Source organism: Cygnus olor, chromosome 19 (genome assembly GCF_009769625.2).
Source record: "Cygnus olor isolate bCygOlo1 chromosome 19, bCygOlo1.pri.v2, whole genome shotgun sequence".
Lineage (NCBI taxonomy): Eukaryota > Metazoa > Chordata > Aves > Anseriformes > Anatidae > Cygnus > Cygnus olor.
In genome coordinates, this window is record NC_049187.1 from 11,998,170 (window position 1) to 12,020,606 (window position 22,437).

The 22,437-nt window shown below is 36.2% G+C and overlaps 1 protein-coding gene across 6 annotated transcripts in view; it reads left to right on the forward strand.

The window, feature by feature from the left end:
* Positions 1-22,437, forward strand: part of RALGPS1 (Ral GEF with PH domain and SH3 binding motif 1) — a 109,732-nt gene that overhangs the window by 53,658 nt on the left and 33,637 nt on the right. The window lies entirely within an intron of this gene.

Sequence of the window (22,437 nt, forward strand, 5' to 3'; positions counted from 1 at the left end):
CGTGAGTCACGAGTTCTTGTTCACAGTGCTAAAAACGTGTAAAAGCTAGACCCGGCTAAACTGTTGTGTTGTTGCCGTTGATTGAATAATCAGTGACAGTCCAAAATGGAAGTTATTTTTCTGTTGTGTAAAACGGTTATTCTTTAGAGTTAGGAAGAAATTCTAGAGACCGTGTTTGAGTGTGGTTTCGTTTTTAGGTCAAATGAGATGTTAGAATGTGTAACTGTATAGGATTCGTCCCCAAAATGTCGGAGTGGGGGGTGGCTACTTCCTGCTCATAAGGCTTTTTACAACGCGCTCTCTGATGGGAGAAGGAATATTTTTCATCCAGACATTGAATGAGCCTCTACTAGTTTTTCACAGACGGGTCCTCTTTGATGCTGACAAATACAGCAAAGCTGCTTTATTCAGAGTACCACTGATTTTATTTATTTATTAGCGCTTCCTAAGTCATTTCTATCAGGAAGCAGCATGTTCTCAGACAAAAAGGAATGTAAAATTGTCCGAATTCAAGCTAACTCTTACAATAATCTAATGCAGATTGAGAATCCATAATTTGGGTGAACGCCAGTGCATTTTTTAATGCTTGCCTGATAGTTCTAGTAGTCTAAAGCATGTTTCTCATTTGATTGCTATGAGGTCTTATTCCCCTGAACCTTTCTAAAAATTTGCTGTCACAGAAGTTTCTATGTGCAGAGTATTTCTGGTCATTAGCTATTACCTCTGTTTTTAAAAAGAATTTTTTGAATTAATGTAAAATTCATCTTTAGAACGTACTTAAAACTTGCTAGGAATCTTGCAAAGAAATTAGCAAAATTAAAAGTGAAGCTTAACAGAGCAAAGAAGTTAATTTTAAACTACCTTTTTACCAACCGCTTAACAAACCAAGCAATTCACTGTAATTGTATGTCAGTCACCTATAGAAATCTATAATGCGGTCCGGTAATTTATTTGCTCATAGTTTTCCAAGCACTTTTAAGGATCTTTGGGCTTTGAAGAAACTGAGGAAAAGAATATGGGAACACTGAAATTAGTCAAAGGACAAATAAGCAGATTAAAATGTATTACACTAGTAATTACATATGCTTTTAGGGTTTTCCCCCTTTCTTGTAATTGTTTCTTGTACCCTTAGTGTGTGGCCTGTGATACCTGCAGAGAATATTAGCACCTCTCATTAGTTACTGTCATTATTGTATCATTTTTTTGTAGTTTAAATTGAAAGTTTACTTATTTCTCTTGCCATAGACATACAAGCAGGGATTGAAGTTGCCGTTTTAGTGCACTTAAGTAGCGTGTTCTATATACTTGAGATTAAAGCATTTTAGAGCTTTTCCAGTGCATTAATTTTATATAGGAGGAAAAAAAAAAAACAACAAAAACCAGTTTTAATTGAATTGCAGTGTGAATATTCTGTTCATTTTTGAAATATTTAGCAAAAAAAAAAACCACCAAATTTTCTTTCAGTTTGCTTATGATTCCTCCTCCCTCATTTCCAAGGTGCCTTTTCAACATACAGATACATAGAGCTTCTTGAGGGACGGAACAGGAGAAGTGAAGTGTGGTTGTCATGAATGTTTGCCAAGTTATGAAGGTGTCTAGTTTTTGCAATGATCAATTTTTCAAATTCCTGGCCGTTTACAGAGACGGAAAAGTTAAGTGTCTACCTTGATTACTACTGAGTCGAATATTTAATTTTAATCTAAAAATAAATGCTTTCAGGTCTTTGCTTTTTTAGAAAAATACATTTCTAACTTGCTGTTATCCCAGAACAGCAAGATTCTGGTAAGTGAAATCTTTCCCAAGAATATAGTTCAGAATTTCTCAATAATCTTATTTAGGACCATATTCATATATTATCCATAACCATTTTTAAGTTCATTAGCATATGCTTAAGTTTTGTTGATTTTTTAGGGCAATTAAAAAAGTGTAATTAAATGCCTAGGAATTTAGTCTGTCTCTTTCATTGGGTTAAAGACTTCTCTTGTGTGTTCTTAAGTCGTTAATGTTCTCTTACAGAAAAACATGTTATTAATAAAAAGACTTGAAAGATTAAAAATAACTAGTCCTTTTTTATTTGATCACCCTCATTTCTGAATAAGAAAAAGCACAATATTACAGAGATCAACCTTTTGTTAAAGTGTTGAGTACTTTTTCTTATTTTAAAACAGCCTGAATAGACTGTTCCCAGAAAGTTTTCTGTGTGGATCATTCAAAATTGTGTATGGCAAAGCCTTATTTCTTCAGAGTGTTACAGTTTGTTTGTTGAGGAAAAAATAAAGATGTGCCCTCTTGCTAGGTGACAGGTAGCTTTTATTTGGATGTGCCCTGTGTTTATAGAATATCTGAATTGTTTGGTAGAGCACTTGGTGCTTGCCCTTTGGGAAGCATAGAAGAGAAAAATGGGATTAGCCTTTGTGTGGGCATTCTGCTTGGACCAGACGGGAATGCCCTTTCCTTGGTTTTGTAATAATTATGAATTAGAGTTTGTTGCTTTTGTTGAGGGCTTTAGGCTTCATGAAATAATTTTCAACACACTTCGTAGTTGTTCCATGTGCCTTTCCTACTGAGAATCTCAGAGATCAACTTCCATTCAAATTCAAGATTGCAGAATAGCACATTCTACTAATACTGGCAGGTCCCAGTTATTTCTGGCTGTGAAATCTGAATTTTTTCTTCATCAGAGTAATTCGGAAAGGAGTGGTCTAATGTTAGACTTGGCTTTGAGAACTTGAGAAAATACTATGAAGCAGCTGGTCTTAGGAAATTAACCTTAGGTCAGCAATTACTAGCTCAAGGTAAGCAAAATAGATAAGAATGTTGCAATCTTAAGGCAAACTTTGGGAAATCAGTCAAACTAACTAGTTTTTCAAACAGTGTGCAGTTGAATTGCTGAATTCATTTGCCACATGATCTTTCAAAACCAAAAACTGAAGAGGAAAAAAAAAAAAGCACACAGGGAGGAATAGAAGGAAAAGGTGAACAGACAGATTGAGAGAAGAAATGCCACCCAGACTTAAACACAGAAATGTTTATACAAGATCTGTCTCAGGAAGTCCCTAAACCACAGCTTACTGGTGAGAGGAACCTGAATCTCAAAAACAACTACTGTACCTTTGCCTTTTCCTATGCTCTTTTTCGTTAGCGTTCTCTGCTTTCTGACATGGGGTAACGTGTTTTAAAATGTTGAAAAGAATCACTATTACAATATTATTTTTTTATAATATGTTTTTCATGATTCATGGGAAGAACATAAGGAAATGGGTGGGGGACAGGGAGAAACGAGAAAATTTTGTAGTACTCTTGAGAAAATCTGATTGTGCTCCGAAGGAAAGCTTTGTTGGGAATTTCTGCCAGCTTCAGCATTTTTTAGACTGTTTCAGAGGGTACAGGAATTACTCACACCAGTCAGAGGCTATTTTGGACATAAATTCTTGAACAAAACTCCACCTGAACTACTGGTAACATTTTCTTTCACATACTGGAATCTTATTTGAAAGTTGCTTGATTTCCAGTGTGCTTATTTGTCTGGTTTTCTGTATTAGGCTGTGTTGCTACAGTAACAAATGTGGAATGTTTAACTTCAGTGATCCAATAGGATGAGGTTATTCAGGAAGTACTATGGCCTGATGTCCTTCTTTTAGTTTTGGGGTTGCAAAGTACGAAGTAATGATAATATTTCTTTAAAGGAAGAAAGTGAGCTCATTGAGGTGGTGGGGTTTTTGTTTGTTTGTTTGTTTTCATGTTTTTTAGTGTTTCAGGTAATACTGACTTTCTGAGAAGTCTCAAATATTTACAGACACTTTTGAGTGGCCTTTTGGATTAGCAGCCCAGCTTCTGAAAGATTTTTTTCTGAGGTCATCAATGTGCTTGAGTAGAGAATGGCAAAACTTTATATAGGTCAGCAACAATTTTTGTTTGCATGAGATGCAACATGATGTTATACTGCTTATTTGGGGATCTGGTACGTCAAAAAGAGTGAATGTCTTTCAGGAATTTTCAGTTTTCTCTGAAGCACTTTAAATCAGCTGTCAAACTGAAAAATTCATTGACATTGTGTTACTTTCATTTCCTTTAAAACCTGTGTATTTTTAACTACACTGCAATGTTGTGTCACTTACTGCAAGAGCTCTAATATTTCCAGCTGTCTCTGCCAGGCATTAGTAGAAAATGCTTGTCATATTAAGTCACTGTTATTTTCTTTGTATTCCTAAAAAGATTGATGCTGCCCATTTGTTTAAAATCTCTGCAGTATAGGACTCTATACAAATAAATGCTTCCATGGTAGATCTCAGAAACCACTGTTGTGGGAAAGTTAATGAAGTTTGAAAAGGCTAATCTATATTTGTAACACTCGCAGAAGTAATACCATGGCAATTAAAAGCATTTGCAATTTTGTTAGTGATGTATCTTCTTCCATAAAAAGCCTCTTCCTTTTTTTCTGAAAAACAAACAAAAAAACTCTAAACAATATAGAACAATGTTAAATATGAAAAATGAACTGCAGGTTAGTGGTTTAAGTATTCCGAGTACTCTGTCTGAAGCAAACGTTTCAGTGTTGAGCTTTTTGATAAAAGAAGTAAACGACTATTACTCGTCTGATGAGCAAATTAAGCTCAGGCAAAAAAAAAATCATCCCAAACTATTCAGTGAATTGCATTCAATCCACAAACAGCTTTGGAAGACCAAAACCAGACTTTTTTTACTAAGTTATTATTTGGTGGAGAAAATAGCTCCAAGCTTATTCTTTCTCCTAAATATTAACTACTATTCAGTAACAATTGCAGAGTTACCTTGAACAACTTGAACTGCTTGCACTTATGTTGTGCTTTGCGTATGTTCTTAATCCTGTTCTTACGACTCAGAGGACACAAAATAGACATGACTGAGAAAGAAAAATGTAAACATTATACAATCACATTTGTGGATAGAGCTATAACAAGGAACAGACCATTGGCACGCTCTTGGACCAGAGGAAGGACTGATTCTTTCTAAACTCATCCAGGAACTAGAATGTTTTCAACTTCCAGTTTACCACCTTTCTCAGAGTTAAGTCCAGTTAAAAAAGGTCTATTTTTTCTGTTTTATAACTTCAGTGACTCTTCAGTCATCTGCCTTTTATTTCTTTTCACTTTAGTTTGTTTATTGTAATCTTTCACTTTTTTTTTTTTTTAACATATCATGATGGTGCAGTATAGCATCTAGCATAAAATCATAGAATTATAGAATATCAGAGTTGGAAGGAGCCCACAAGGATCATTGATACTTTTGAAAATCTCAGAGTAAATGTGCAGTTCAGAATGTACAAATGCAGGCAGGTTGTTACAGTAGCAAAAATGCTTGGTAGAAGGGAAGCAAGCTGTTATACGTCTCAGAAAGATTCTTGTGTTTGTTTAAATCTTTTCTTAACTGAGTTTTATTAAGACCATGATTTACTTACTGAAAATACATAAACTATAGAGTTAATTAAAGGCAAGGCAAACAGATCTTTTCATGCTAATGGCTGTATGAAACAGATGTGGGCTAGAGGCTTAACTATCAGATGGCTTTATGAATATTTCCTCATTTCCTATAGCTGTCATTTATGAGAGAATTCTAACTAAGGAGCTAAGTAAGGTCTAGATGCATTGTGTGTGTGACTATGGTAAGACTAGAAACAAGTTCATTTGATGAACCGCCTAAGTGAGTAGCTCAAAGTAGCTGTCTAGGAAAAATGTATTAATGATTTGATGCATCTCTTTTTTGTTTATGCAAGTCTGTTAAATGTTGGTTTTTATCAATACTGATTACTGCTTTTCTGTAACAATACTAATGCACTTTATTACAAGATTTCTTAGTCTTTGATACAGAAAATTGAGAGGGAAGTTTTTTTTGTGAGGCTGGATTTTGACTGACTAACGTAGATTTCTAGGGCAGACGAGGTAGACTACTATTTCCTTTCCAACTTAGAATCATTTTAGTGCTGTTTCCATAATTTTTGTGAAAAGATTTCATTCATTTTTGATGTGCACATCAAAAGTAAAATTAATTTAACTGGTAAGAGATTTTTTTTACTTGTACTGTGTATCTGTTTTGCATGCATATGCTAAAATGATTTCCCACACCATACCTGCAGTTTTGCCTAAATGTACATTTTACAGATAGCATTTTTCAACTTATTATTAGTGAAAAAAGTATAGCAAGTACCTAAGTTGACAAAGAATTCTCTATTTTCTAGATAATATTATTTCTAGATAATATATTGAAACCTATCTGGCTGTTTTCAACTAAAAGAAATGCAGCCATGTGTCATTCTTTTCTGTAGCACAGTTGTATTCCAAATTCAGAAGAACAATAGAAAGAAGAAATTGTCTTAAATCCTGACTAAGAACTATTATTAATTTAGTTATTAACTCTTAAGTTATTATTAAGTTAATCCTTGTATTTAGCAAGGATTACAATTTTAGGATCCGCTAGTGAAATACTCTATTCTTCATCAAATGAGCAAATAGCAACACTCCATATCAAAATGAGTAGATTACTGGTTAGAATCCTCTTTTGTTTTTTTTTCTGTTCTATATACAATGGTTATGACTATAAAATAAATTCTATCTGTAACTTTATGTCGTATTCATGAGGAACACCTAGAGTTTATTCCATTTTCTCTCTTTATGATTCCCACTCATCTCTCTGTCTTGCTTATAAGATTCTTAGTACTGTTTTGCATTGGATTGATTAAATCACTGAAGAGGGTTACGGCTGTTCTTCCTGACAAATCTGGACTCAGGTGTACAGAATAAGGGAAAATCAATCAGAGCAGACATGAACTTATTCGGTGTTTTTGTTCCTTCCAGAACATCTTCTAAGTAGATACCAGAAACATCTAAAAAGAGGAAAAATATGTACAGTGTTATCACTCACCTGGTCGGAGAGCAGGAGCAAAGAGATTATTCATGGTGTGCATGTACACAGGACAAAGGACAGAAAAAAGACATATTGAGGAAAGTTTATTTAGCCTGATTTCATGCTGTATTCGGTTTACGTGGCAAGGTTTTGGTAGCAGGGGGCTGCAGGGGTGATCTCTGTGAAAAGAATCCAGAAGCTGCTCATGTTGTTTCAGTTTGCTTCTGACAGATGGACCCTGTGGTAAGAACCCATATTGGAGCAGTTCTTGAAGAGCTGCTGCCTGTGGGAAGCCCACATAGGATCAGCTCAGGAAAGACTGTATCCCATGGGAGGGACCCCATGCTGGAACAGGGGAAGAGAGTGACTGTGAAGGAGCTGCAGAGATGAAAGTGCTGTAGACTGACTGCAGCCCCTGTTCCCCTGCACCACTCGGGGGGGAGGAGGTGGAAGAGGGTGGATAGGGGGAAGGTGTTTTTAGTTTGGTTTTTTTGTTTCTCACTGCTCAACCTTGTTAGTAATAGGTAATAAATTACATTAATCTCCCTATGCTGAGTCTGTTTTGCCCATGAAGGATAACTGTTTTGTTATCTCCCTGTCCTTATCTCAACCGTTGAGCCCTTTTAATTATATTCTCTTCACCTTTCCCTTTGAGGAGGGGAAGTGAGAGAGTGGTTGTGGTGGAGCTCAGATGCCCAGCTGAGTAAAATCACCATACATGCCTTCTTGTGTATTTCGTTAACACAAACTTCGCGCAAGTTTCTAAAATAGGGATAGAATGAGCAGCACTTTTAAGTGTGTTTTATCCATAGCCAGCTCTGCTTTTTATACTTAGAATACTTCCAAAATTATCTGGAGTTGCCTAAACCAAATAATGTATCAACATGCTTGGGTAAATTGTGGAATTTACACATTTCCAGTTGTGCACACACAAATTTTCTGGAAACAGTTTAACCTGGCTATTAACATCTAAGAAAACAAATAACCCATCATTTCATTTTGTTTTGTGAGTAATAGTTTTCTCTGCAGCCAAAACAAAGCATTCCTTCTAGTCATGCCAATGTGTTTTTTTAATTGAAATTTATATTTGCACCTAAAGTTTTGCCTGTATCTTGTACTAAAATGTGCAGTATGGGGGAATACTGAGAGGGAACCATTATCTGTATGTCATAGTCCATGCCTTCACAATGCTGCCATGGTCGCCTCAGCCACATTGTGATGAGAGGGCATCATAGTAACATATGTGCCATTGTTCTGTAGAGTGTGATTCAGAAAGATATATACAGACACCACCACCACCCCCAACTATGTTATGAGTTGTCAAGTAAATAACAACAAATATTGGAAGAGCAGCTGCATCCTTTTCTGCAAAGGTGTATTATATCACAGTATCATGGAATGGTTAAAGTTGGAAGATATTTCTGGAAGTCATCTGGTTCAATCCCCTGTTCAGGCAGGATTACCTGGAGCAGGTTGCCCCAGACCACATCCAGACAGCTTTTGAAGATCTCCAAGGAAGGATGCTCCAGAACCTCTCTGGGCAACCTGTTCTAGTACTCCATCACCCACCCAGTAAAGCAGTGCTTTCTGATGTTCGGACAGACCCTCCTGTGTTCCAGTTTGTGCCCATTGCCTCTTGTCCTGGCTCTGGGTATCTCTGGAAAGAGCCTGGCTCTATTCCTCTTTTGCACCTTCCATTCAGGTACTTACGGGCATTGTTAAGATCCCTGCAATATGTCCATGTCTCTGTTGTACTGGGGCACCCAGAACTGGCCACTGCACTCCAGGTGTGGCCCCACCAGTGCTGAGCAGAGGAGAAGGATCACCTCTCTTGATGTGCTGGTGATATTTTGCTCAATGCAGCTAAGAATACCATTAACCTTCTTAGCAGCAAAGCCACATTGCTAACTCAGCTTCTTGTTGAACTTCATGAGATTTTGTCAGGCCATTTCTCCATCCTGTTGAGGTCCCTCTGGATGACTGCGTGGCCCTTTGGTGCGTCAGATACCTCCCCCAGATTCACGTCATCTGCAAATTTACTGAGGGTTCGCTCTGCCCTATCATCCAGATCATTAATGAAGGTTTTAAATATGGCTGGACCCAGTACTGACCCCTGGGCTACTCGTTAACGGTCTCCAACTGGACTCACGACTATGAGCATATGTGTGCAATGCTTGATGATCAGTGATCTCAAAATCTGTTAATGAATTTAAAATAATAAGCACAGATATTTTAGCTTAGAAAGGGCATAGTCTGCTGCAGTATCTGTCACAACTGCTGTTCTCTAGCCAGGTTTCTGTCATCATGCATATAGGTACCATTTGCAGGGCAGTTCCACAGCCACATCACCAAGTTACTACAGAATGGGGAAAAATGCACATAGAAAAAGGGCCATCTGGAGGTTATCTGGTTCAACCTCTTACTCAAAGTTGGGCTTACTTAAAATTAGGTTAGGATACTGAGGACCTTGTCCAGCTGTTTTGAAAATATCTAGAAATGGAAGTTCACAACCTTTCTGTGCAATGTTGTAGTGCTTGACCCCTCTAACAGTGATTAATTTTTCTTACACACATGTACCGCCCCAATTGGGATTTCCATTGTTGTAATTTATCTCAGTTGTTTCTTGTCCTCTCACAGTACATCTCTGAGAGGAGGGTCAATTTTTTTAATACTCTGTGGAAGTATTGGCTATTTAAAATATGGTTATAAAGCGATTTTAGCTTGTGTTCTGACAGAGGTAACAAAGGCAACAACTATTTATACTTCTTTGTTTTCCTAAGAGTGTATAACAACATTCTTGTTTTTCATGAAGTAAAATAATTTTCAGAATGTTCACTAAAGCTATTGAATTATTTGTATTCTTGGTTTTGATTGTTTTGGTTTTGAGTTAGAATTGTATATTAGAGTTAATGCTATGTATATGCGATATATCAACACTGTTTTTGAACCTGTGAAGTGCATTTGCTGGAACAATCCCTAAGTTTTATCTTGATGAATGCTGTCTCCACTGAAAACTTATTTAAGTATTTTGGATGTCATCATTTTTGAGGAATTCTGGGCCTGTAACAGAGTATCTATTCCAGAGTAAATATTCCAAAATAGTTTTTCTATGCTTTCCAGGTGTAAAAAAGCCCAGAGTCATAATCATAGAATAGAATCCTTCAGGTTGGAAAAGACTTCTGAGATTATCTAGTCCAAACTTTAACCTAGTACTAAAGTCCACCACAAATCCATGCTACAAAGTTCTAAATCTACACATTTCTTGAAGACGTGTAGAAAAATAATCTACAGCTATTTAACACTTCTTTGTTTTCTAGCACAGTCATAAAGATGTTCCCCAGTCTTCAGAATGAACATTGCATTAGTGGGTTTGTAAATATTGGCATTAAGGTTTTTCTGGAGTTCTGGGTATGCTCAGACATGTTCTGTACTTCTTTATCCAAGAGAATGTCAGTATTATCCAAAACTTTCTTTGGTAATTTTGCTTGCATAATTTTGCAGTGACACAGGAATTATAACAAATACTTACGGTACATTTTGATCCCTCGTCTCGTGTGTCTTGTTTTTTTTCTTTCTGTATATCATTTAAGCTAATATCTATATGGAGTGTGATGTTTTTAGATGTTTTGGCAGTCTTTCTGTGTGTTAATTTTTAGTTAAATGTTTCTATGAACTCTACTGGAGGCAGTGAAATTTTTTTAAAAACCTGTGGTTTTGCTTGTTGAATTCTACTTAGTAGCTATCCTGAAGCTTGGGCAGTTCGGAGAAGAGGTTTAATAATAGCCCAAAGTATTTGAAATGCTTCTTTAAGGTCCTAAATTTAGGTAATAAGTCACAACAACACAGAGAGAATCTACAAGGACAAAGTCTCGGAATGATTTATTTATTTATTTATTTATTTATTTATTTATTTATGTCACAGATGACTGTGTTTCACAGATGTTTATTCTTAAATTACCCTTGTACCATTCAATACTTTGGCCATGTACTAACAAGCTCTTTAAATCTTCTTTACAAATGAGAAAAAGAATCTGACAATTTCTGGAATGCTTGTGGTCAGTAGTTTTGAACGAGGCAGGTAATTTTAAACATAATTCATCAGTGATTAATGCAGTTTCTCTAATTGATTTAAATATGATAGTATGCTTTCCATTTCCAAAATCTACTTTAGAAGTTGTTAGTGACTTCTCAAGGCATTTTCTTGCATCTGTGGGATTTAATATGTGGACTCTCCAGGGCCACTGAAGATTGAAGAAACTGCCGAATTTAATTTAAGCAGTTTTGTTTGTTGATTCAAAATTGTGTTAGTGAGTGGACATATGTGATCTGTTTTTACTGTGTGAATGCAATTAAAGTAGGTGGTAGAAATCAGTAAAAATGTATTGTAAGAAAAAAAGTATAAATACTCCTGTAATATTTATATATTACATATATACATATATATTACATATATTACTGTAATATTTATATATAACAAATATTGTATTTTTTTTTTCTGTTGCACTCATGACAGAAATGGACTGTTTGATTTTTGTGTGTTTGATTTTAAGATGATTACCACCAACTTCTCTGATGGGATCTCCAGACTCATATACACATACATTTCTTTAATTTTAATGAAAATTGCTTCTGAAAGATGAGGCATGGATTGAAATCCATGGTGTGGAGTTCTCTACCCTTTTTGACATTGAACAAAGCTGTGTTGTTGCCATAGCAATAAGTATCTGCATTTTTACTGTGTTAGAGTAGCATATCTTGAGGATAGTTCCTGATTTTTCGCATTATTTGAATATCGTTCTCCACAAGTTAAATAGGGCTGTGTGATGAGGAAATGGGGGAAAAAAGCTAAGACAAATGTAGTGATTACTTTTTGATAACTTTTGACTGCTTCATTAGAGGATTCTTTCTGTACCTTCTGTTGAAAGTATGGGCGTATTTCAGAGACGATATTACTGTCTCTGGAAGAGACTTACATAGGGTACAGTATCTTAAAAAATAATTTTAAGCTTTTCTTAGATTGAAACAAACCAATTCAATCTTTAAAATTAACCGTTTTTAACTATAAACCCTACAACTCATCGTTGTAGGTACATTATTCATGAAATGGATGAGTAGAAAAATGACAGGATTGGGTAATTTTCTCTTGGTCCTTGGCACAGTGCTGTTTAATATAGTGCTGGATAAACAGAACAAGGAAGCTTTGGGAACTTAACTGGGAACTGTTGAAATTCCCAGTTAACTCACACTTTAATGACTTCAGAAGTTCTGAAGATATTAATTCATGGTTTTGTTATAGGAAACTAATTTTCTCTCATTGTTCCCATGAGTGTTATAATGCATGCTGTTTTTCTGTTCAATAATTGAAGTATTTGTCACTTAAAGAAAATTGTTATTTACGTGTGATATTATAATAAGTCTATACAGGAGAAGAGATAGGGACCTTCTTTTGTGTGTCTTTTAATTTAGCTAAAATTCTTTCGTGAATACAGTGTGAGACTCCATGGAACAGAATGCGGCAGGGCAAAGTTTGTGATAGCAGCCCAGAGATGCATAATCACCAGAAGGTTAGGCATGCATAATTACCTGAACTGTCTTACTGTGGTTGCAGTGAATGACCGAGGAGTCCTAAAGATGGCAAAAAAAATGGAATAGCGAAATATATTTTCTAAGTGGAAATCTAAAATGAACTTAAATTAGGAAGTAACTGTTTCTCAGACACATCAGAAAAAGTCAGCTGTTTTCTGCATAGTTGCAACAAACAGGCCTTTGAGGAAGACACCAAAAGTTAAGGTGAGCCATCCTAAAAATACTGTTTGGAAAGGTTGAAAGTGATTTGTTGAAAAAAGTCTTCACTGCCATTCTATGCAGACAGCGTAAATACAGCAGAGACACATGTAAAAAATGTATACAGTGACAGGGAGAGATGAGATTTTCATCAATGTACGAAAATTGAAAAGCTTAAGTAACAAAGCAAATGTATTTGGGGTCAAAGGTGACGATATATGTCATAGATGAGTCAAGTGTGCGGTGTTGCTGTATGTGAATCTGAACCTACTTTGGGTTAGTTTTAACATTGTAGAGATTTTTCTAACATGAGATCTAAAATGGAAAATCTTCTGGGCAGGGTTCACAAACTGTAGTAAAGGCATGTGATACATTGTAAGGAGTAGTTATATATAAACACCAAAGTCAGTGTTTCTTGGGAACATTTTGAAATTTGGAACTGTGTAAGTAAAAATAATAGAAATCATTTTATTGAAAAAAATATTTTGTCCTTTTGACTCTCTCATAATCTGCAATGGTATATGTGAGTGGTACTGATGCTATGTTCTGGCTAGCTGTCATCAGATAGAAGTGATCCCATTCGTTTGGCCACTGGACTGGCAATATCTATTACAAATCACATGTTGTTGCCTTGGCAAAGATTCATGTTTAGTTGTTCTTAAAGTATTCTAAGTCCTACCAAGGCTAACCAGCATATACCTTTGGTTCAGTAGAAAAAATATTCCAGCCCTTAGTCCGTGGAAAAGGTCCAAATTTTGTGAAACCAACGAAACCACAAAACTGTAGTATTTTCTCTGACTATGAGCAAATCTCCTAAGAATGGTGTCTTTTGGTTTTACAGACTGCTGACTGTAGGGATTTCAGCTTTCTACCAGTTAGTTAATTGATAAGTAGCTTTCTGTCTGTCCTCTGCTTCGTTTAGTATGGTAAAAGCTCGCTACTGTATGTGGGAAAAGGCTTTCTTAAATATGACTGACTAGAAATTGGAAAAACATTTTTGTCTCTTCTGGTTTTCCTATCAAATCAGTGTTGTTGTGCAACTTTTGGGGAGAGAAAAGGAAAATAATGGCATTCCATGGCTTTCTTTCTGTTATGTGTGCTAGTTAACTGTGTGTCTTATAGACATCGCTTCCTGTACTACAACTAACACTATACCTAGACGTACATGTTAAGCCACAGCATGCGTGCATTAAGGGGGTTCTGGATTGTGGATATCTTTAGAAAGTGTACGTGATGATATGTAGAGAGCTAAATTTGTCTGTTAAAACATTTAGCTGTTGTTCTCCTTTTATAGCATGTGTTTGTAGTTGTCACAGTAATGGTATAATTTAAAATGCTGAAGATTATTATAGCACTTAATCAAAATATTAAGTAAATATAACAAATTGAAGTCTCCAGGCTAATCTGAAATACTTCATCAGCTAGTTGTTCTTTGATGCAAAGTAGTGAATGTATGACTAACAAAAATGCTGAACTGCAACAGTTTAATAACTTCCTTGCATTTGCAGAATTGCACAGACCTTTAGCCAGGCACTATGCACTGAAGTATAGGTAAAGCATACAGTGTGGTGTTCATTATACACTTTATTTTGGATTTGCTAGCCTTGCTATTTCACAGGACAGCTTTATAATTGAGAATGATACAAGTTACCAATCTTTTTTTTATCTGCACTGATTTTTTTTTTTTTTTACTTCCAGTTTTGCAACAGTGTGCATTTGTACAAATTTAGGTACTGTGAATTTTGGATTACACTCTGTGCCTGCAAATTTTCATAAATCCACAAAACAGTTTTGGATTTCTGGATTGTTAAGAATAAATGCTACTACTTCTGTGGACTGCACATCCTTATATATTTTCTGTAAGGAATTTAAACCCCACTTTTGTTAAGTGTTAAGGTACCATGGTCATAATATTTATTTTCATGAGGTCTTTCTGACAGAATAAAATGTGTTTCCTGCTGAACTCATGGAAAATAGAGGACAACTGTAACTTACTCAGGTCAGAGAAATCTGTGGCAAAACAGAAAATTTGAACTCAGATTTTTGTAATTTTTTGGATAAGGCAAATACCTGAAAAAACAGATTGCCATTTGTTTCTGCTACAGGGGGTTGAAATAATACCACACCAGCTTTCTCATTGGTATAACTTTGTCCATGTGATTTGATTGAAAGTATTCTGTCATTCATAGCATGTTATGTCACTCAATGAGGAACAAATCACACAGCATTTAAAACTTAATGTTCATGCAAGTTTTAAAGCTTATATACTTGTTCTGAGCTTCAGAATTGGGTGGAGCTGAATAACCACTGATTTCAGGAGGTTTTGGATTGTGTTTCTTCAGAGCATGTTGTTAGTATCCTTTGGACTTAGATGCATCTCCAAAGTATCCATATTTATTGTCCACCTCAGTGTTATTTTCTTTTTCTCTTTCTTGGAAGCCTTGAGTAAAAAAAATAATAGGAGAAGCTTAAGGGCGAATCAAAAAAAACATGAATATATAGGCTTGGTTTCTGTATCCTGCTGAATACTGCAGTTCCCATAAATACTTTTTCAATAAAACTTGGAAAGTTGTTGTTTAGTGGATGGAGGACTCAAAATGCATGATCTGGCTGGCACTGCCTACTACATTTCAAATTGACTTTTCGGTTGTACTTCAGCTTCCCCGTTGGTAGTATTACTGCTTCTTTTTAGTTCTACAGTAAAAATTAAGAACTAGGTACTACAGTTCTTTTCGTCAATTTAAAAAAAATCACTCCCCTTTACACAATGTAATTTCCAATGAGTAATGTAATAATGGATTACTGGGCCATGCTTTTCCTTAACCTGTGTTGTTATTTCCATGATATCATAAACTAATGAATACTGTATTGTCCACATACAATAACCAGCTGCAAAATTGGTTTTAGTGACAATGGAGAAAAGGCAGCATCACTGGAAAATGTTTTGCCTGTGGAAGCAGCTGCCCATGAGCTCACCCTCTGGAAAATATCCTGATGGCTTCACATTTTAGAGAGCTTTTTCTGTGCACAGTAGCACAAATGTAAGCCAAGGTTTGGAAAGCTAGTGCTGTGTGTTTTCTTTGGCATATGGCACATCTGAGCCTTTCCTTTGAGAGGCAAGTCTTGAAGTCTTTTGCTGAGTGGAATTTTTTGTTTCCTCTGAGCAAAGTAAATTGATTCTCATCAATTCATCTATTCCAGTCATCACATCGTACATATATAGAACAGTTCACATTGCCATTGCACAGATGAAGGCTGGTAACACTTTAAAAAATAAAAATAAAAAACTAGTCCTTTTTATTTTAAAAGGGGGGAGAGGGACACCATTGAACAGGTGTAGCTTAATGTATATTTAAAAAAAAATATGGATATTACATATATGGATATTACATTCAGTTTAATTTATTGTTGGCATCCATCAGTTTGATTTCTGACATCCTGCACCTCACTACCCACAGAAAGCCCATTTTCCTGACACTTTTCTTTGCAACTTAAAGGACCTGTGCTGACCCCCCCACACACACACCCAGTTCTTTCTGTTGCGCTTGTATCTCATCAGTCCTCATCTGTATGTTGTCTTGCAAAAGTACTGTTTGTTCTCAAGAAATGCTTACTAGTGCTGGTAGAGATCTAGGTGTTCGTACCCTTGATATGAATGAAAATAGCAACAAACTTGCTCAAAACAACTAGAAAGTAGACATGAACCAAGCTGCCATAAGCCATGGCACAGCATAGAGGCACTGAGCAAATAGGATCTTTACGGTCTTCCATACTTTTTTGCATCTGAGGCTTACTTAGTACTAGGAGATGACATGAAAATAATTTGTTTTCACTGAACAGACTTAAAACACTTCCAAAGATCCAACTCTTATCACTAATTAATGCAAGCATATTAAATTTCTCTCAGGGAGGAGTGTGTTGCTTAGACATGCTCCATGCAAATCGTTATAATGGCCTTCCTTCCCTTTGAGAAAATTCTGCTTGACTAGCATAGTCACATTTTCTGTTGTTTTAATAGCTGGAATTTATTGAGAAATGTGCTGAGGCTGTAAGAGTGTAACTGAGCCAGCTAACTATTTTTCTGAAACTGTAAGAGTGTTCTTTTCAAGGCAGGGCAAGAAAACTTGGGGCAAAGAAGTCATTGATTATATACGTGCTTTAAAAGATTATGGAAAATCTGATACGGAAATGAGGCAAATTTTTATGCCGCATAAGTTATTTTCCTACTCTAAAAGAGTGTTCCTTTCATTGTTATGCAACAAAGAAACACTAGCTTCCCTATGCAGCTCATAAAATAGTTTAGGAATAGCTTAGGTTAAATTCTGCCTTTTAGCTGACCCTAAATGTTTGAGCAATCCTTTAAAGAAAAAACAGGCTGAAATAATGTTTTTGAAACACTGTAGTAATAGCTGCAGTTATCCGTGAATGAAGCACGTGCAGTGATTTCTGTTCAGTCTATTTGAATGCCACGTTAACAGCAGGCTCAGTACATTTTGTACAGCATTTTCTCACTGCATTCTTAAAGGGTTTCCCTTCCAGCATCACTGAGGTCAGTGAGAGTTTTGTTAATGACATCTGAGACTAGGAGACCATGCTGTTTATCTTTTTAGCTAAATTACAGGGCCAAAAAATAGCAGCAAGGCAGGCAAAGACTTCAGTGATGCTTGGTTTTCTAACCAAGCTGTCTTCTTTCTGTGTCTTCTTACGGTGAATATTCTGAATACTGACTTACGAGAAATATTTAATCTGTAAACAATTCTTGCTTTCAAAAGGTACTGTATTTACTATCCCTTCCTCTCAAACTTTGGAAATAAGAATTATTTCTTTCAAAGAAAGAATCTGGGATTTTAGGTATTAAGAGCTTCAGGCTAGCTTCAACAGAGGGCTACAATGGGCTGTTTGCTAACTTAGAAAGAACTAAAACCATATTTTGTATGTTTTTTCTGGTCTGGAGTAACAACTATAAACTTGCAGTGCTTTTGTACTCAGCACTTACATAAACAGTGAGCAGATATTCCTGAAAAGCTGTTTGTTTTTGAAAAGGATTAAATGCTTCATGTCCCACCCTCCGTGCAAAGCTGCATGGCCAGATTTTGTGTCAAGACTGTCCTGCACATGGCTATGAGACGCAGTGAACTGCTGTGCTGTTATTACAGATTGCAACACAGTTCTCCCACAGAGCCAAAATTTTATCATAAATTCCAGAGGAAGTTCTCAGCTGAATTTGAAAGATGGAATGGAAACCTACTGTAAACAACCAAGAAGATACCAGTAGTGCTCTTATAAGTCAGAGAATGTTGGTAGAATAGATCGCTTACATGTGATAATGGATCTACTGAAAAGCCAGAAATGTTAGGGTATATTTAGTTCTCAGGTTGACTTACCTCTTGCTTCTTGAAAAGGTTTTCTGAAGCTGATTTAATTTTCTGTTTGATGTTGTTGTTCACAACATTTTTACATGTAATTTTTCTGTTCTTAGTTATTTTAAACGGGTAATTCTAATGCTTTAGAAGAACCTGTAGACTTACGTAAATGGCTGTAGATTTCACCCATTGATCATATGGTGAATTTCTGCTTTGTATATGAGAGTGTGATAGTACATTTGCTTCTTTGCAATAGCGTTTCCTGTTTATTAGTCTCCTATTTTTATTTGGTAGCAAAATGAGGGACTGTTCTCTTGTTCTGTGTGTACGATTCATTATTTTACAACGCATTTTGCTGTCTTGTGTGTGTATGGTGTTGGGGGGGAGGATTATAGAAAAAACAGGTCAGATTCTTCTCAGAGTAGCACAGCAAAGGGGCAAGAGGCAGCAGTCACAAGTTTCCAGTCACATGTGGGAAATTACAGCTGCATATAAGCAAAAAGAAAAATTACTATTAGAATGGTTTGGGAGCACTGGATTAAGTTAATCAGTCTCCATCCCTAAGCTTGACTTGGTAAGGCTGATAGCATTTTTCAGCTTTGATTTAGTGCTGCTTTGAGCATAAGATTGGACTAGATGAGCTCTGGAGGTAGGTCCCTTTTGACCTAATTTATCCTATTATTTGTGCCAGTACAAAGCATGCATACAATGTAACCAGATTGGAATGGTGAGATTCTAATTCTTCTCTTAAAAAATCGCATTGTGCTGCAATAAAAAGATTTTAGAGAATCTATAAACGTGACGTACTTTTACACACATTTATCTCATCATTATTCTTTTCTGCCTTTTAACCTCACCCACGTTCTCTGTAAACTGAGGTTAGAAAAGGAATTATGTATGTGAATTAGTATTAGTACGAAGAAAAAAGTAAAATTTTTGAGATAGAACTTTAGTTTTGGAAATTCTGGGAATGTTTTCAAAAATAGAGATATCTAGTTCAGAAAGAGGGAAGTTATCACTCAGTGGAAGTACTGATTTTGATTTGAAACAAGTAATATTTGTTTAATATTTAGTTAGTAATATAACTGTCTTCTACAGATCACTTAGTTATTCCTCATATGAGAGGCAGTTTGCACACATACAGCACACTTCTTAGCCCAGTCCCTAGCAAATACATGTAGACTTTTCTCTCGTTAATCTACTTTTTTTTCTTCTACCAGTTGAATTTGCACCCAAAAAAGTCTGTACAACCAAGACTTACATCAGGTTAGGTTTCTGGGTCTGCAATATTGTTTGGGCTTTTAGAGCTTTTTAGTTTTGTTTTGATTTCTTCTGTAGTTTGGGGGAAGGTGTTTCTGGGAGATGTTCTAGAAGGATGTTGGGTCAGACCTCTATGACACTATTCATAGCTGTTCTTCTAACATTTTAGTTAATGTTTATGTTCTGTGATGTTTTAAGATGTTTTTCTGTCATTCGTAGGAATTGAATACTATGTCTTTTTGTGGCAAGTGGCAGAAAATATATGCTGACAGCGCTGTTACTGAACCATGAGAATATGTGAATTGAATGTTAAGTTGCAATGTTGTAAAAAGCTGCAGGTCCACAAAAAGGTGTCTCAAGGGCTCATGCATTACAGTTGCTATGTGCTATTGTGTCCATGGATTCTGCCTCAGTAGAAGCTTTTTAGAGTGTAATTTCAGAATGATTCTATTTCAGTTCTAACAGAAGATTCAAGTATTTCTGCTTAGCTTGCTTCTGCTTTTAAATGATTTTTTTTAATGATGAAATGTGATCTGTTGCTAACTGAAGTTTGTGACATCGATAGCCGTGAGATTTTGAGATAGCCAGAGAAAGGAGCTGATATGAGTGGGTTTTAGTAGAGCCGTGTCTCAAAGCAGGTAAACTAATATGTGGCTACAAAATATGTTTCGACCATGTTTGTATCAACTAAAAAAAAACTAGGTAATGTGTACCCACCTTTAGATGACAGCTCTCTTTATATGATATACAAAAATCACTTCAAGGACTGCTGCTTTGAGATGCCTCCATTGGCCTACACCTTAATACAATCTGGAATGCTTAGCAGAGTCTTAGCAAATTATATACACTGTTGTGCACATATAATACATACAATTATTATTAATTCATACAGAGTCATTAAGTTTTGGGATGCAAAAAGACTGATTTAGTCAATGTGCTAGAACTTAGTTATATTTTGCTTTAAGTTCATGGTGTAAACTGTGCTTTCCCCTTTAGAATACACGGCTTCCTGCAGAATCTGATCTGCACTTTGTTCTTTCAGTAGAAGTGAGAATACTGAAGACTATATAAAAAGATTTATACTGTAAATTGGTATGACAGTATTTAGGTTGCATCCACTTCGTTATTATTTATCACTACTGGCAGTGGCTATGTGTTTGTGTAAATTTTGTCTGAATTGCTTGCAAACTTCTTTTCAAAATTACAGGATTACAAATTTAAGCACTTCGTACTTCCTGCAGATTAAGCATGCAGTTATGTATTTTTTAGGAAAAAAAGTAAAACCTCTTTGTTAAGAGTGAATGAAGTTACACTTTCTTGTATTATCTAGTTTGGGTATGTCTGTCTGGCATATTGGCTCCATGAAGAATCAGAAGAGCACCAAGTCTCCTTTATGTATACAGCGATTGCTCTCACTAATCTCAGATCTTAGTCTCAGAGAGCTGTTTTAACCAAGGACATGTCAAAGATGACAGTGTGTTGTTGTCTGGCTTAGCAGACTACATATTTTGCTTCCCTAAAAGGTGAAGTACTGTGCATTAGGATTTTGTTCCTTCCTATGAGTTGTGGTTTAACCCCAGCAGGCAGCTAAGTACCTCACACCCACTCGCTCATTCTCCCCAGGTGGGATGGGGGAGAGAATCAGAGAGGTAAAAGTGCAAGAACTCATGGGTTGAGAGAAAGACAGTTTATCAGGTAAAGCAAAAGCTACGTGTTCAGGCAAAGCAAGGAATTCACTCAGTACCTCCAATCAGCAGGCAGACACTCAGCCACTTCCAGGAAAGCAGGGCTCATCACACGTAAAGATTTCTTGGGAAGACAAATGCCATCACTCCAAGTGCCTCCCCTTCCTCCTATAACCCAGCTTTTATTGCTGAGTATGACACTATATGGTATGGAATATCCCTTTGGCCAGCTGGGGACACCCCAAACTCCTCACTGGCAGAGCAGTATGACAAGCTGAAAAGTCCTTGACTCAGGGTAAGCACAGCAATAACAAACATTGGTGTGCCACTATTTTCCTCAAAAATCCAAAACAGCCTCTACAAAGAAAATTAACTCTATCCCAGCCGAAGTCATGACAATGTCCATGCCTTACGCCATACCATTTACGTCATGCTCAGGTCCCACACTTTCCAATACATCCTCATTAATCACCACCCTTTGGTTAATACACAGATTTCATTTCCTTAATCTGTGTACCACTATGGGCACTATGGTCTGCATCAGAGACCTGATCAACAAAAAGCATAGCTAGAAGTACTCGAATTAATTTTACACACACCACAGAGTTTCTCTACTCCTTCCCAGCATTCACTCAGTTGAAGTACTAAAACAAATTAGATTAAAGTATCCTCAGAAAAGGCAAGTGTTTCCTCCACCTCTTCATTTAAGTGCATTCAGAAAGTTACTGAAGTAAACAGATAAGCCTTGCATTGTGCTTTCATAGTACCTTTTGTGAGTTTTCTTACAGAATTATCATTCAATTATCCAGAGTTCAAAACTAAAACTTTCCATGCTTGGTGATTTTTCAGTTTTCTCAAACTTGATGATTTTATGTTGAATATACTTCCCAATTGGTGTTTGTCCTTTGTTTGCAATGACTTTCTAACTGCCTACAGCTGTAAACGAAGTTTATAAGCCATAGTGATATGAGTGAAACTGAAAGACGTGTGTTGATAAAGTGCAGTTGGGTACCATGCAAGAAATGTTACGAATTCATTTTGGCCTTATTCCTGCCCTTTTTTTTTTCCTTGCCTACTTGATAAAGGTGAAAGTACTGTACAGCCAAGACCAACTCTGCAAAATACTTGCCTACAAAATATTTAGTGAGAGGTATATTTCTGATGATGAAGATAGTTGACATCTTGCCACACTTGACTCCTGTATATAACATGCTTCTTTATCAACCAAGAACAACATTTTGTCTAGTTAGCCAGTGCTTTGGAGAAGAATAATCAGGATTTTTAGCAACTACAATAATCACCATCTTCCTGTATTTGCTGAGACATCCAAGGCCTTGGCAAGTAACCATGCCATTTTTTTTTCAACAAAGAAATTAATAAATCAAACCCTTTTCCTTACACCTTTTTAAATTATCTCATAATCAAAGCCAAAACATAATTTCCCTTCGTGTTTTACCAAATACAGC